Here is a 14120-nt window from a genome sequence, read left to right on the forward strand (position 1 = left end):
TTGCGTTCTGGGGGGAGTTCTGCTTAATTCGGTTTCCCGTGAACATAAAGCCTTAGGGGCTATTTTAAGTGCCCCTCGAATCTTGCATCGCTTTAAAATAAATGTTTGGGCTGATTGTGGTATTCCAATTTAAATGGGGGGCTCATAAAGATAAACGTCATGATGCCCCCCCCCCCCAATCAAGGTTCTTGTTGCCTATTCACCGTAATAGCCGAACCAGGATTTTAACAGTGCGAGGCAGGGCAATCGTGGTGCCTTTGTATTTCGGTGCCCCTCGAAAGGGAAGTGTTGGACAACATTACATTGTTCTTTCAATCGCCCACTTCCGTTTGGTATTTCGAGGAAATGGACACAGCGGTGGTCCGAAAGAAAGGTGTCGCTTGGCCCAATGGGCTGATGAAGTAATTCTTTAATGGAAAAGCACGGACATTGTGATGACTCATCGTAAAGCCCCAATGACAACGGAGGCTGTTGGTGCCTGTTTCCCTGAGCACGGTGCTCCTTCCCTGAACGGTCCGATTCAGAATTTTTCCAAAGTGAGAGGCACACCGATTGCAATGCCGCTGCACTTTGGTGCCCTTTTAAAATTATTGCTTCGGGCTTTGTAAATGGTCCGCTTTGATTTAGTACCGCTTGGCAATCAAGATGATGTCGCCCAGCAAGGACGGACCTCCTTGCCCAAGGGTCCGATCCAGGATTTTATGAGGGCGGAAAGCTCAACATAGTTATGCCCCTGGAAATAATGGCTCCATCATAAAGACATGGGACCGTTTCTGGTACTCTCTGGAATTGGGTGCTTCTTCAAAAAAAAATTGTGTCGCCCCGAAATGAAGGATTTGGTGCTCACTCAGCGCATGGGCCGACGCAGGGTTTCGTCGGGGCCACGGCACTAACGTCATGGTGCCCTTGCAATTTGATGTCTCATAAAAAAGGTTGTGTGGTTCTGCAATGAAGGCATTGCTACCCCATTGCGATGAGATTTGGTGCCTCTTCAGGGCATCCAAACCTCCTTGGGCCAACGGGGGAGAGGAATGATCCCATGCCCCCTCCCCCGCACCCGGCCCTGCTTTGAAGTGCGTCAGGAAGTGTGTACCTCTGGAAATTATAAGCTAGTATGCCCGGTAATGAAGTTCTTTTTTTTGGTGCTCGCTCGTGGAACAGGCAGATTAAGAATTTTGCAAGGGTGAAAGGCATAGATATTGTGATGTCCATGGATTTTGAACACTGTTTACAACCAAAGCTTAGGAAAATTTGAATTGCCCACTTAGATAGAGGGACTGTTCAAAATAAAGGTTATGGTGCCGCGAAACGAAAGTTATTGTGCCTCAAACTGACCATTTTGGTGCCTCTAGCCCAGGGGACCAATCCAGGGTTTCGTCAGGATGCGAGGCACAACAATGCTGTATCCCTGAAACGTTGTGCCATTAGAGAATGAAGGTTTTGGGCCGCTTATGGTGTACCCGGATTTCAGTGCTTGTCGAAAAAAAAGATTTGTAGTCGTTTGTGGTGCCCGTGAAAATTTTGGGGCCTTTTGAAAATAAAGGCTATGTGGATCAGAAATGAAGATTTTGCTGCCTCTTCACCATTATATGTTGCTGCCCCCTCGCCCCAAGGGGCAGGGGGCATATCCCCATCCCACCCTCACCCCCCAACCACTCTTGACTCGCAATTGCTCAAGGTCGATTGACAAGACACAACTCATCGCCTCATCGCCTCAAAGCGTAGCACGTTCTTTTTTCCTAATTCGTTATTCGGCTCCACGCGTAAGCCCCATTTATGTCAGTTTGGTGTAGATGTGAGTATATCCAGTGTTGTGTTTATGACTGTAAAACTCGAATCTATATTCCGGAAAACGCTGTTTGTACATGCTATATAGCTGTTGTCTCCTTCGCACGAGACATGTGTACTGGGCCATACGGCCTCTAAACTCTCCCCACGCAGGCTCTAAGCGCATGTTTCCCTTCAAATCAACAGGTACCCACCAGCGGTTCAGGTACGCACACAAACAGGTACGCTCGCTGTGATGCTACATACGGCCCGCTGATAGACGCCTATTGCATACTGCATCACTCATCCTGTTTCAAAAACATTCGCAATAATCACCGTTCCAAGTGCTCTCTGCTGCCCTTGCCCCGAGCACGCGGTGTTCCTACCTCCATTTCCAAGGGCGTGGCAAAACAATGAAACGAACTATGCATATTAAAAACTATAGTTATCACATTCATGGTATAGATATATACATATATATATATATATATATATATAGAGAGAGAGAGAGAGAGGAGAGAGAGAGAGAGAGAGAGAGAGAGAGAGAGAGATATATATATATATATATATATATATATATATATATATATATATATATATATATATATATGTATGTATCGTGGTTGTATTTCCCTTGGCCTTATGCGAAGCCTGTTTCACTGACTTCTGATTTACGCGGTTACGGCCATGGGTTGCCTAGGCCGATCAGCTGATCGTTCGCGTCATTTTCATTTGCGCCAGCCTGCCTGTTGTCAAGCGCGTGACGTTCGGTGCGAGAATGAAAATGTTCTAATGACATTCATAACTGGTCGGACGGGGACGTTTCCCGCTTTGAGTTTCTCAAGAGCCGTAGTCGTCTAGCACCGGACCTGAGACAGATCGTGACTTGTCGCGTGGGAGTGGTTTTCGGAGGCGGGCTCAGTGTGAGATGAAACAAGGAGCAAGTAGGTATGAAAGTAAGCAAACATTCTTGCCTCACATGGTGTAGCTGTCGACAAAATGAGAAGAATCTTTTGACGAAACATCATTACCGATATCTAATGCAGCAATAAGATAATGTATGAGACAGCGAGAATAGGTACTTGAACATGCGTACGACATAACGCATGCAGAAGGGTTATCACCATCAACCATATATGTCTAGGCGTTACATGATATGAAATCACACATTCGCATTATAATTCTGGTGACACATATCCCCGTTATATAACTCCGTTCACAACGAGGCATGTTTATTACGGAGACCAGAAAAAATGTGAGAAGACACAAATGCACGGTATGCTGTCATCCTAACCGATACATGCATTAGAGAAAACCTGTCTCCCCCTGAAATGGCGGAAAAATCGAATTAAATAGCAGAATATGCCGCCACCCTACTGCCTGCTGGCCAAGTATCCGCTAAATACCGACAATAACATGGTGCTCTGACATATGCCTCGGTGTTCTTATATGCAGTCGGTTGTTTGTCGCCTAACGCCTTCACTTTCGCATCTTCCATTTCAAGAGCATTTGTAGCATGCCCCACACACTGGGTTTGCCATAAGCGCACTGTGTGCTCCTACATCCATTATCAAAGACTTAGCGAAGCGATGAAAGGGGCTGAACATAATGAAACTATTATGATCATGTTCAAATTACATACCCTTATCTTTTTCACATTTCCTTCGGTCTTATGCGTTCACTGCAGTTCGTCTCACGCGATAACAGCGACTGGTTTCCTTGGTCGGTCATCTTATCGTTGGCGCCATTTTCATTCGCGCCAACCTGCGTGTCGCCAAGCGTGTGCGAACAGTCTGGCGCATCAATGAAGATGTTCTCGTTGTTCGGACGGGGAAAGTTTCGCGAGCATGGAAACCTTTCGGCGCTAGCCCATGGACAGAGCATTACTTGTTGCGATAGACTTGGTCTGTTGGGACGGGTCAGTGTGATGTCAGGCTAAGAGCAAGCAATTATGGAAGGAAGCAAGCGTTGTTTTTTTCCTGTTTTGCCCGCTATGGCTTCAGTTATTAGCAAAATGAGGAATATTGTTTCACAAAAAATCGTAGACGATACCAAACGCAGCAATATCGTGACGCTTAACGCTCGCCGTGATAGGCGATGATGCTGGCACGTGTTTTTATACCAAAACGTGTTCCTAGATTTTCTTATTTCGAAGCAGCGGCAGTTTGTGATGAGCGCTCGACGGCAATCTATGGGTACCTCAGTCGGCGGGTGGCAAGAGAACTGCGCTACAGAATGTACTCAGAGTTGAACAAGACACACGCCAATTTAACACGCGCTCGGGTAGCCGGCTAGATACCTTGGTCAGTTTGACCCCCCCCCCCCCCCCCAGGGATCTCGGGAACTTAGAAAGCTAGAGACACCAAATTTACAGGGTGTCTTCACCTGTACGTAAACTCACTTAGGTAAACGTTTGAGCTTCCTAGGTCATGACCTTCTGGTTAACAAAGGTCAAAAAGTTCAAATTACAGGTTGGTCTTTAAAGTGCCACCAAAACATTGTTCCAAAACAATGCAAATGTTTCTAAGCAAAAGGCCACAGGTCCATTTGATGTCAGTGACCTTTTTACCTTTTGGTCATCATGACCAAAATCATACAAGACTGCTCTGAATTTTGCATTTGCATAAGCGACAAAGATTACGCTAGGCAGTATGTTCCTAAAACAAAATGTCAACCATGGTCATCTTAGGTCAGTGACCTGTTTCGACCTGTAAGAAGTCAAAGGAAGATATATGATGCGGTTCCTGCTGTCAATAAGTTCGAAATGATCACCACAGCCTTCATACCTGACCTTAGGTCAACGTAATTTGCTCATACAATATTTGTGGTGCCTCAGAAAGCATCTCAGAGATGTATGGCTTCGTTAAGCACTCCGTCATTGTATCAGATTGAATGATTTCGAGAAACTGCCTTTGCTTAAACTATGACCTGATTTTGACCTGCCATAGGTCAACGACATTACAAGGTTTATCTAAATGTTTCATGTCAAACGATCCGCTATTCGATTGTCTACTGCTATGCAACATTTGGCGCGGCTACGATGCGTCGTTCGGAAACCATGCTGGAAAAACCTTTGCGGGGGTTCAATTTGGCCTCCCCCCCCCCCACCCAAGCGCGTGTTAAGGTTTGTGTCACTGTGAGGCTTGTTCTCGTTAACATAAAATAAAGCTACGAAGTGCAGTTTTCTGTAAAATTCGACCTTTGACCTGTCAGCAACATAAAACAACAGCAACAGCAACATAAAAACCAGTAGCAATCGTGAGATCGTGTTCAGAACAATATATTGTTGTTCTCAGCATGCTCTATCTTTATGAACATGGAAGCGCCGGAGGAGGGTCGCATCAACCCCCTCTCCCCCTATCAGTTCGAGTAATGCAAAATGGCGAATCAGGGCGATGGTTAAGACATATAGCGAGAATAGGTATTTAAACATACGCACAACGCACATGCAGAAGAGATATTGCTATCAGCCACATATTTCCTGAGTGCAATATTGCATGAATCCACACTTTTGCACTCCGATTTGTGGGGGCCGAAGCTCTCCCGTTATGTCACCCTGGTCAAAATTCGGCCAGATATTGCAGACGCTAGACAATCTTCACAAGAAACAGAAAATTCCACGATATGCTGTTATTTTCACCGAAAGAGTCAACTAAATTACTTGTCATCATCAATCACGAAAACACATGATGTAGGTGAGCGCTTGGCGTTGCAGTGCTTTTGAGACAAGTATTTCTGAAGGTGTATTCGCATTGCCCTGCCATGAGATTGTCGTTGGTGAACGGGGACACGCACTGAAGCTAATTTTTTATAACAAATCAGATTGACTTAACCTACAACCGCCCCTTGTGTTGGCGATTCTGGACCACTACCTGGCGCGGAATCTGATGCATGACTTAACTGCATGTCCCGACTGAGCGGCCAGAGGGGGTCCACGAGTTTACCAGAGAGGGCTTCTTGGACTGCTAGACGCTGCTATGGTATTGTCAGAATTTTTATTTGGCAATATTTTTGCTCTTATTCAGTATGGTCATTTTTTGGACTTCACGGTTCCGAAAAGAGCTCCTCCAAAGGGGTTCCTGGACCTCTCGACCTTCTCCCCTCCCCCCTCCCTTCAACAGCCAGAACTCAATAGAGTTTTCAGCCAAGACTTGAGGCCCAATGCATTTGTCGATTGGGGCTGAAGGACCTTTCCGTCCCTTTTCGGATTGTCAATCGGTTACTATTACTACACATGATACATTGGTCCCCTCTCTGACGCCGAAGGCTCTCTGACCGGGATGGTTGACCCTGGTCAACGCGGGGCCACCCACCGTTTCAGAAAGGTCCCAAGAGTAGCGGGGTTGATAAGTAGCACAGAAATCCCCGTTCGACGCATTTGGGCTGCAGAGAAAACCGGCAGAGGGACCCTGTCCGGTACTGACTCCTGACCGACATGAGGCTCTTCCATCAAGGCATCTGTCAAGGAGGAAGAGAGGGGGGCGGCTCCGGTCCAGCACGAGCGGGATCCCGAGATGTCCGACACGTCCGGATGTCCGGTCCGCCGGGATGTGTGCGGTGGCGAAGTGGCGGGGTTCGGTTCTTGGGCGAGGGACGGCGCGCGCGTGAATGCGTTCTTTTTTTGGCGGCCGGGCAGCCTCGTCCGCCGGCCCGCCGCAGGCGTGGTTGCCGACTGGATCGTCGAGCTGGGCAGCCTCTGGGCTGGCCTGTGTGTTCGAGCTCCGCGTCCAGCCTATTGCACATTATTATTCCCATATGTATATAGTGATTGCACGGAAGTATTGTCTGCAAATTTGGCGGGCGGCAGTTTGTTTGTCGAGCTCGTGTACGAATATGAGCTCGTTGTACGAATATGCTAGTTTGTATTGCTTTAGACTTTCCCTTCTCTAAAATGACCCACGTGATGCAAACAAAACTATGCGTAGGATATGATTCAGAATATATCGTCTGGTGTACAACTTAATACATGCGGTAAGTTTTGCAGCCTGTACCACGGACGTAGAGGGGGGAGGGGCGGTAGGGTGACCCCATCCACATCTTGCTCCTTGCCGAGCCTGTGTAGTCGATGCACCGGCCCAAACGGCAACTGCTCACAGCCTGGAACCCCAAAACTCGTGTTGGCAGAGATCGTCCGGTAGCAGAAATACCTTCGCAGGTGGGCTCCACATTTTGCCGAAGCTCCAGTTCCAGCTCCAGACGACCTCGGCAGTGCGGCGCCGCGTCGCACTCCTAGTGTGAACCAAATAGGGCAAGATGGCCAGCGGTGCCTGCACTTTGTTCCGCAACACGTAGCCGCTGAGGTTTCGCAGTGGGGGCTGTGTGACTGGTCCGTCCCAGGAAATCAGTTCGGTGTACCTCACGGCCTCGAAGTTGACTGCTAAGATGACAAAGACCCTGGACTGAAAAGGACCCTCCTCGGTTTGTTGCTCACGAGCGGTGCGACGATCGGAACCGCCTGTTCGCTGGCCATGCGGTTCTCATCCCACACCCTGTCCAACAGCAGCTATTCCGGACGGACCCAGTACACGTTACGCTGGAGGACTGGCTGCACCGTGACCTATGTGTGCTGTGTCAGGTCGCGGAGCAGCGCGATGCTCCGGAACAAGCTGCGTAAGCCAAAGTCGCAGCTGCTGTTTTGCCAGATGGCGGACCATACTGACACATAGTGACCGACCACGCACTAGACGAGGTTCTTGAGAGCGCTGCTGGAAGTCTCGGTAGGGATGTGAGCTAGGAGCAGACCAGAGGCCAGGGTCAACTGTCTGAAAACAAAAGCGAATTTATTAGAACAATTCGCGGCGAACTGGGCATTAGATCATATTATTGCGCATATATCAAAAATTATTGCGCATTTTTACTGCATGTAACTGTGCCGATATCCAGAGTCCTCAAATGTGACGGAATACATATCAGCAAATATGCTAGTCAGCATGAACCAACCAGCAAATGATGCGACATACAACGGCACAAGGCATGACAATAAGTAAATGCTCAGCAGTGAGCACATGAAATATCGGTTAATATTTCATGAACTTTAAACACTCGTTGCTGTAAACTCGAAGATAGTGTGCTTTCATATTTACCTGACATGGTTCAATGGTCCGATTCGCCGCTGGGCTGCCACGTTTCGGACAGAGCCGTTTTGAACGCCGGAGGCCAGAAGGTACGGTAGCTGCTGGTTGGTGCTCAGCTGCTGAATCAGGTCGACCGGCAAGTTTGGCACGCGCCCCGACCTAGCGTTGAATGCCACAGCGTCCCTCTCCCAGACCTCTCCGGCACAGGTCTTGCCGATGGGTCCAGAAAAATTTCGATCCCGGGTTCGTGCCGTCCAAGCTTAGCAGCAGATGGAGGAGGTTCAGCTCGTTGCCACACAGCTGGCAAATGAAGCAGTGTACGAGTGACTCGGTGGCCAGCTCAAACAGCCGGAACACGTCGCCTATCGTTTCGGTGTTGACGGCCGTGCCATCGCCGCCGAGTACATTAATGTGACTGTAGTACTGCGGGCTCACGGAGTGTAGCTCGTTGAACAAGTGCGGGGCGCGGCCGAACTCGGACGTAAAATGACTTATGTAGCGGCTACCTGGCTAGTGATGACAACCACGTGTTTTCGACGGCATTCGTCTGCCTCCGTGTGCCTTATGTAGCTCCTGCCTTCGCGACCGTCGGAGCAGAGGATGGTCAAACCTGACTCGTGGATTGCTCCAGCATTTTGACAAGCCGCCTCTTTTCTCCCTCTGTCTCTTGCGCAGCAGATCTTCTTAGGATCTATGATATTTGATTTTAAGTAGCCATTCTATCTCTGCTGTCTTTTTGAAAGCCGATGATAGTAGCAGCGACCCGTTTCGAGCCACCGTACTCGCCAACCACCAGAACGGTGTTGGTCAGATCGTTCATGTTATAATCTACAGTGACAGTGGTCTCAACCGGAGCGAACAATCGGCGTCGTCGCCATCTTCCACCATGTACGGAACCGTGAATGAATACATGAATCAGTTCTCTCGGCTGACTCGCGTGCACTGAGACCACTTGGTACGGAACAGCAGGCTCGCGGTCAGCACTACGTCGCCTTCTTGAAGATGGTATTAGTGAGATTCCTCTTCGATTCACTCAGTTACCTGATGTAGCTCAAGGCTTTCTCCTAGTCGGCAGCTGGTGGTGGGACAGTAGAGCCGGGTGGCCTGTCACAAAATGTTTTGTGAGTGACCGTGTAGCCTTCGGCATGATCATGCAAGTAATTATTCGAAAGAAATGTTTCAGTATCGGCAAAATCAAACTAAGAAGCCCATATCTCCCACGCAAAAAGCAAACTTGAGCCTAACCCGGTCTGCTCGGGAATTCTCATAGCCTTGCAGCCTTGGGTTTTACCCAAAATTAATGTTCTTTACTAAAAAGTTAGTTTAAAAGCTGTTTGGCCATATTTTGCTGGTGCCCTTCATGATATTTTGTAATACTTAATCTGCCCAATATCAGTAGTGTGGTAATTGGCAGCTCTGAGGCTTGCTGGAGGATGATCCCGGTGCGTAAAATAGGTGGCGCAAGCATCAAATGCGGTTTTCTTGGTCTATCAAAGAAAACTGCTCTCGCCTAACGACTATCAACATCGGTACGGTGCGACAGACCTGAAATTTTATCATTAACCCGTGTGCCAAGGAAAAATTTTGTCCCCGCTGATTCCAACAGATTTATCCGCTCGATGACACACCCTACTCACAATTCGTTTGGTACCGAGACGACGCTCACGAAAAATAGGCCGCCGTCCCTATAGCCATCCCTATTTCATCTACTTACTGCTAGTGATACAGATGTTGTCTCTATAGCATTACAGACCAGCTTCGCATAGCTCAATCTATCTACTCATGTCTGCAAGTCGATATGAACTGATAATTTAAGGTGGCAGGGAGAGCAAATAAAATGTGTTTAAATAATATGATAACCTTCAGCGCCTCCAATGATTTCATCGGACCACTATGTGCATCTGTCCGCAACAACTACCTTCATAAAGTCAACGACATCGCACTAAAAAGCTCGTTAGTGTTTTGGCGCTTACAGCGTCCGCAGACATAGGGACATCTGCAGTCACTGAGTGCCCCGCTCAGCTGGTGCCGATATTTGGTTTGCTCACCTGCATACATTTCACACAAAGTTTACCGCCCCCACCCCTAATTTTCAGAATTTATTGGCGTTGAACGTAGCTTGGTTCTACCTTAAACATGCATCCGGTTTGCCTAGTTCACAAGCGATCTTCCTGACACCTACTGGACACAGTTGCTCCACGTCGTAAAAACAGCATATCATCCTGTCATAAACGGCAGATGTGGGTATTGCGGGGCAAACCCAAGGTTCCTTTAGTAGCAAAGACTTAATTTCGTCAGTTTATAAAGCCTTGAGTCGGGTAAGCCACGGCGATCGGTGATAGCCCTCGTTTACCCGTCCACCAAGGCCGGAGAAGGGCCCAATCCCGTCATGCAAGTTGCTTGATGATGAGCCTTTATTGGAATCTCAGCTAACGGTGCTACAATGTTGTACATGCTTTTAAGACGGTAGAATACTAGCGCCGGCGTAGTAGGGCTCCTTGCCGTGAAGGCGTAAAAGGTCGCAGAAGTGATAAGTAGAGTGGATCAAAATGAGGTAAAAAGAAAATGGCCAACCCGTGCTCGCCTGATAACGTTATGTTTTTGCAGAATCGACTAGTGAAGCAAGTAACATAAACAGTTTTAGACCCTGATCCTTCGTAAATTAAGAAGCAAGAACAACAATGGCCGCTGCTATAAGGGATGTCCCCTGTCCGAATGCAGGGGAACATCCCTCATAGCAATATAACACTGTTTAAATGTATGCAGGTGCACAAAGAAAATATCAGTACCGACTTGGTGAGGCACACAACGACTACAGATGTCGGCATGTCCGCGGACGCTATAAGCGTGAAACACTAACGAGCTCCCTCATAATTCCGCGTTGACTTTGCGAAAGTAGTTGTTGCCGATGGATGCACACATTGGTCCCTTGAAATCGTTAGAGATGCTCAAATGCATGAACATATTTAAATTCATGTCATTTGGGCACATCAGTTCAAATAATTTGTATTTTTTGTGTGGCACACAAAAAAGCTACAAGCGCACAACAATAGATGAAGGTAACAGGGGCCACACAGGAATTGACTTTGTCTGACAAAATCTAAACACGCGAGTGGCAGTGCAGCCAGAAGATCATCCAAGACCAGCCACGATTGGCGCACTTAGATTTCAGCCCTATGGTGTTGCACAAAAAGAGACGGTATAATCAAACCCACCTCCCCCGCCGAACTTCTCAGGGGTTTTTATACCATATTCATAAAAGGGTGGTGGGTTCTTGCATATCTACCTCCCTGAGGCTACAAATGTCGTTAAAACACTTTGTGCTGTACAGCTGATCTCAGCTAGCCCAAGTTATGCTACTTTTCCTCGTAAAAATATTAGCAAGAACATTTTTGCAGCTTGGTGGGAATGCACCGTACCCACTGTCGCTGTTGCTGGAGAGTCTATTGTCGCGCCCACGGAAGATCCTGCTCTCCCTGCCACGGAAGAAGTCGCCGTAGCTACCGTGGGGAACTTCCCCCACAGCCACGGAGGTAGCCTCTTGCTCTGCCGCGTGGAAAACTACTGGTTTTGAAAACTGGAGCGGTCGCCAGCTGTATAACGCATACGGCGATGTTGGCACTTCCACAGAGGGAGCCACCGGTCCAAGCTACCACAGAGGGAGCTACCGGCGCCATCGGAGCGGGGGGCCCACCGTTTCAGCTGGTGTACCTAAAACGCGATAGGGGTAATACCAAGCATTCCTCGTTAAGAAGGAAAGCTGAAAGCTAAAAAAACTTCGCGACATGAAGACAACCCTGGATTGTGCATCGGCTATCTTGTGCAAACACCAGCAAGGCTGGTAGAGACTTTTACTCCACGTATTTCTTTTTTCCAGAGGAAACTTAATCACTAAATGGCATCACTCCCGAAATGCAGGGGTGAAACCTTCAAGAAATGTCTTCTAAATTAAATTCACATGAAGAAAATCGCCATTTGGACACTGACGTCAACAGATTTTAAGTCAAATCAGCTGATTACAAAATTTTGCCAAAAAAGTGTTAGTCTTTAATTTATTTAAGTACATTTGTTTTCTTGGTATCACACGAGTGTGATGCCACTTTATTCTTCCTTTCGTTTCAAGTGCCTTTAGAGGTACCATCTGTTGCTTAAAATGTTGACTAATTTCTCTGCAAGATTTTCCAACTGCAAACTTGAACGTATTTCATACATCAATTGAATAAATTCACCAGCCGCCCAAACATGTTTGATATGCACCCAAGAGTGAACAATTCACAGGTGATAAGGGAGACAATCTGAAGCACGGAACTTATTTTTTCCGTCATTTTCCCCTCTGAAACCCTCGTTTAACCGTTTTTTTTTTTGTTAATGGCGGTGCTCAATAATGGTAAATCTTAGCCTTTCGAGCGTCTAACTCACCAGGCTACCTGACAAGGTCATCCTAATGCTGTCATACAGAGCCCTGGGACAGACCTGACGCAGGTACTACAGAAATGTTTGATGGCGAAATTCTGCCCTCTGGCGATGTTTATCATGCACACCTCTTACTTGTTTCCGCATCTTAGTCTCGTAGGTTGGTGGGCATGATTGATATTTATACTCGGAGGGTGAGTAGGATGACTCTGCCTGACATGACATGACATGACATGACATGACATGACATGACATGACATGACCTGACATGACATGACAACCATGACAATCAAAATAGGTTGTTCAAAGTGATATTAAGTGTGTTGATTTGTGTTGTCAAATTTTCTGATGTAACGAAGCATACACAAATGAACGCAATAAAAATGCAAGTTAAAAGTAGCCAAAAAATAGCTTTAACATGTTTTTATTACAAATGATGCAGTCAACAGATAAGTGAGTTGAGATGATGCACAACATATGGGCTACTCTAAGTTAGGTTAAGTTAGTTAAGTGCATGGCAAGTGGCAATAGGAATCGTGCAAGAAGCAGTAACTCACAACTGCTGCTGTGATACAAACAGGTTAGACAGAATGAGATGAAGTAAGGCATCTTTAGGTTGGCATAGTTAGGCTGCTTTCATGAAAATAAGCATTGGTATTTTGTAAGAAACAGTGACAAAATGCTTTGTTTTCCCTGACCCCATCTTAACAGAAGCCAGACTTATGTCTATAGTGTTTGACTTGGCCTGATGTGTAGGAGTCCATCGTTGTGTTTTTTGTTTTTTTTAGTGTTTTGTGCCTGCTGAATTTTCTGTTGTTATTTTGTCATTGAATTCCTTTGCTTTGTTAAAAGGAAGTGTAAACAGCGCTGTGGAAGGGACCCGCAAAGTGCAGCATCAAATTATTCGTGCTAATAATGTTTTATGCTCGTTACACTGTCATGAAATTACGATGGTTTAATGTATTCTGTTTCACATACATTGCCTAAGATGTTAAAAAACAAAACAGTTTTGTGAGGTTTCTGATATTACGTCCATGCCAACTTAACACAGATGTCTTTGTTTGCTGAAGCAATAGTCACGAGGGCATAAGTTCCATCTTTCGTGAATTGATTTTTTTACTCCCGCACGGTCTTTTTCCGACGGAATGTTTCACTCCCACCCTAATTCAAAAGCGATTCTAGCTCCCTGTAAAATCAGCTCGCTTGTAACTACTGGTTTAGAGCTCAGTGGAAAATGCTGCTATCAAATATGCTCATGAATACGGCATCGTCTGAGTACGTCGAGAGGCACAGATGTTCACTGTTGCGCGCTTGCTGAGCCCGAAGATTGTCCTACGCTTGCGTTTCAGCCCTTTCTCGTAGTGTTTTATATTCGTCCTGGACTTCGTAAGGCCAACTGCTGTCCGTTGATGCCACGAATCGTGCTGATTTATGCCAAACCCCAACAATTTTATAATTATATTCGCACTGACCTAGAGCACTACACAGCCAACGCGGTGGCGTCATTTGCGTGATGTTTCTATAGCATCGTGGATGTCTGATCCACCTCGAAGTAGTCTGTCCAAAAAAGTTTCCAGAAGTTCGCGAACGTGAAGCTGAAAAGCGAGAGGACTTTAAGTGTTTAAAAAGCCGTGACTGTGAACTGCATGGAATGGTGAAAAAATAGGATCCATGTGTTTGTCACCGTTTCATTGAATACAGCTATACCGCCGCTTTCAAGCATATTTTGTATTACGTCGAACACAATCCACACCTAATGTTCCTCGTACCAACCAAGCTCGGTAAGTTGTAAATACGTACCCTGGCACCAAGCTGAAACAATACACCAAACATGACAAGTTTCAGGTGTAACGGCATATGAACACA

The sequence above is a fragment of the Pollicipes pollicipes genome, unplaced genomic scaffold, assembly GCF_011947565.3.
Source record: "Pollicipes pollicipes isolate AB1234 unplaced genomic scaffold, Ppol_2.1 Scaffold_4881;HRSCAF=5763_pilon_pilon_pilon, whole genome shotgun sequence".
In the NCBI taxonomy this organism is placed as follows: domain Eukaryota; kingdom Metazoa; phylum Arthropoda; class Thecostraca; order Pollicipedomorpha; family Pollicipedidae; genus Pollicipes; species Pollicipes pollicipes.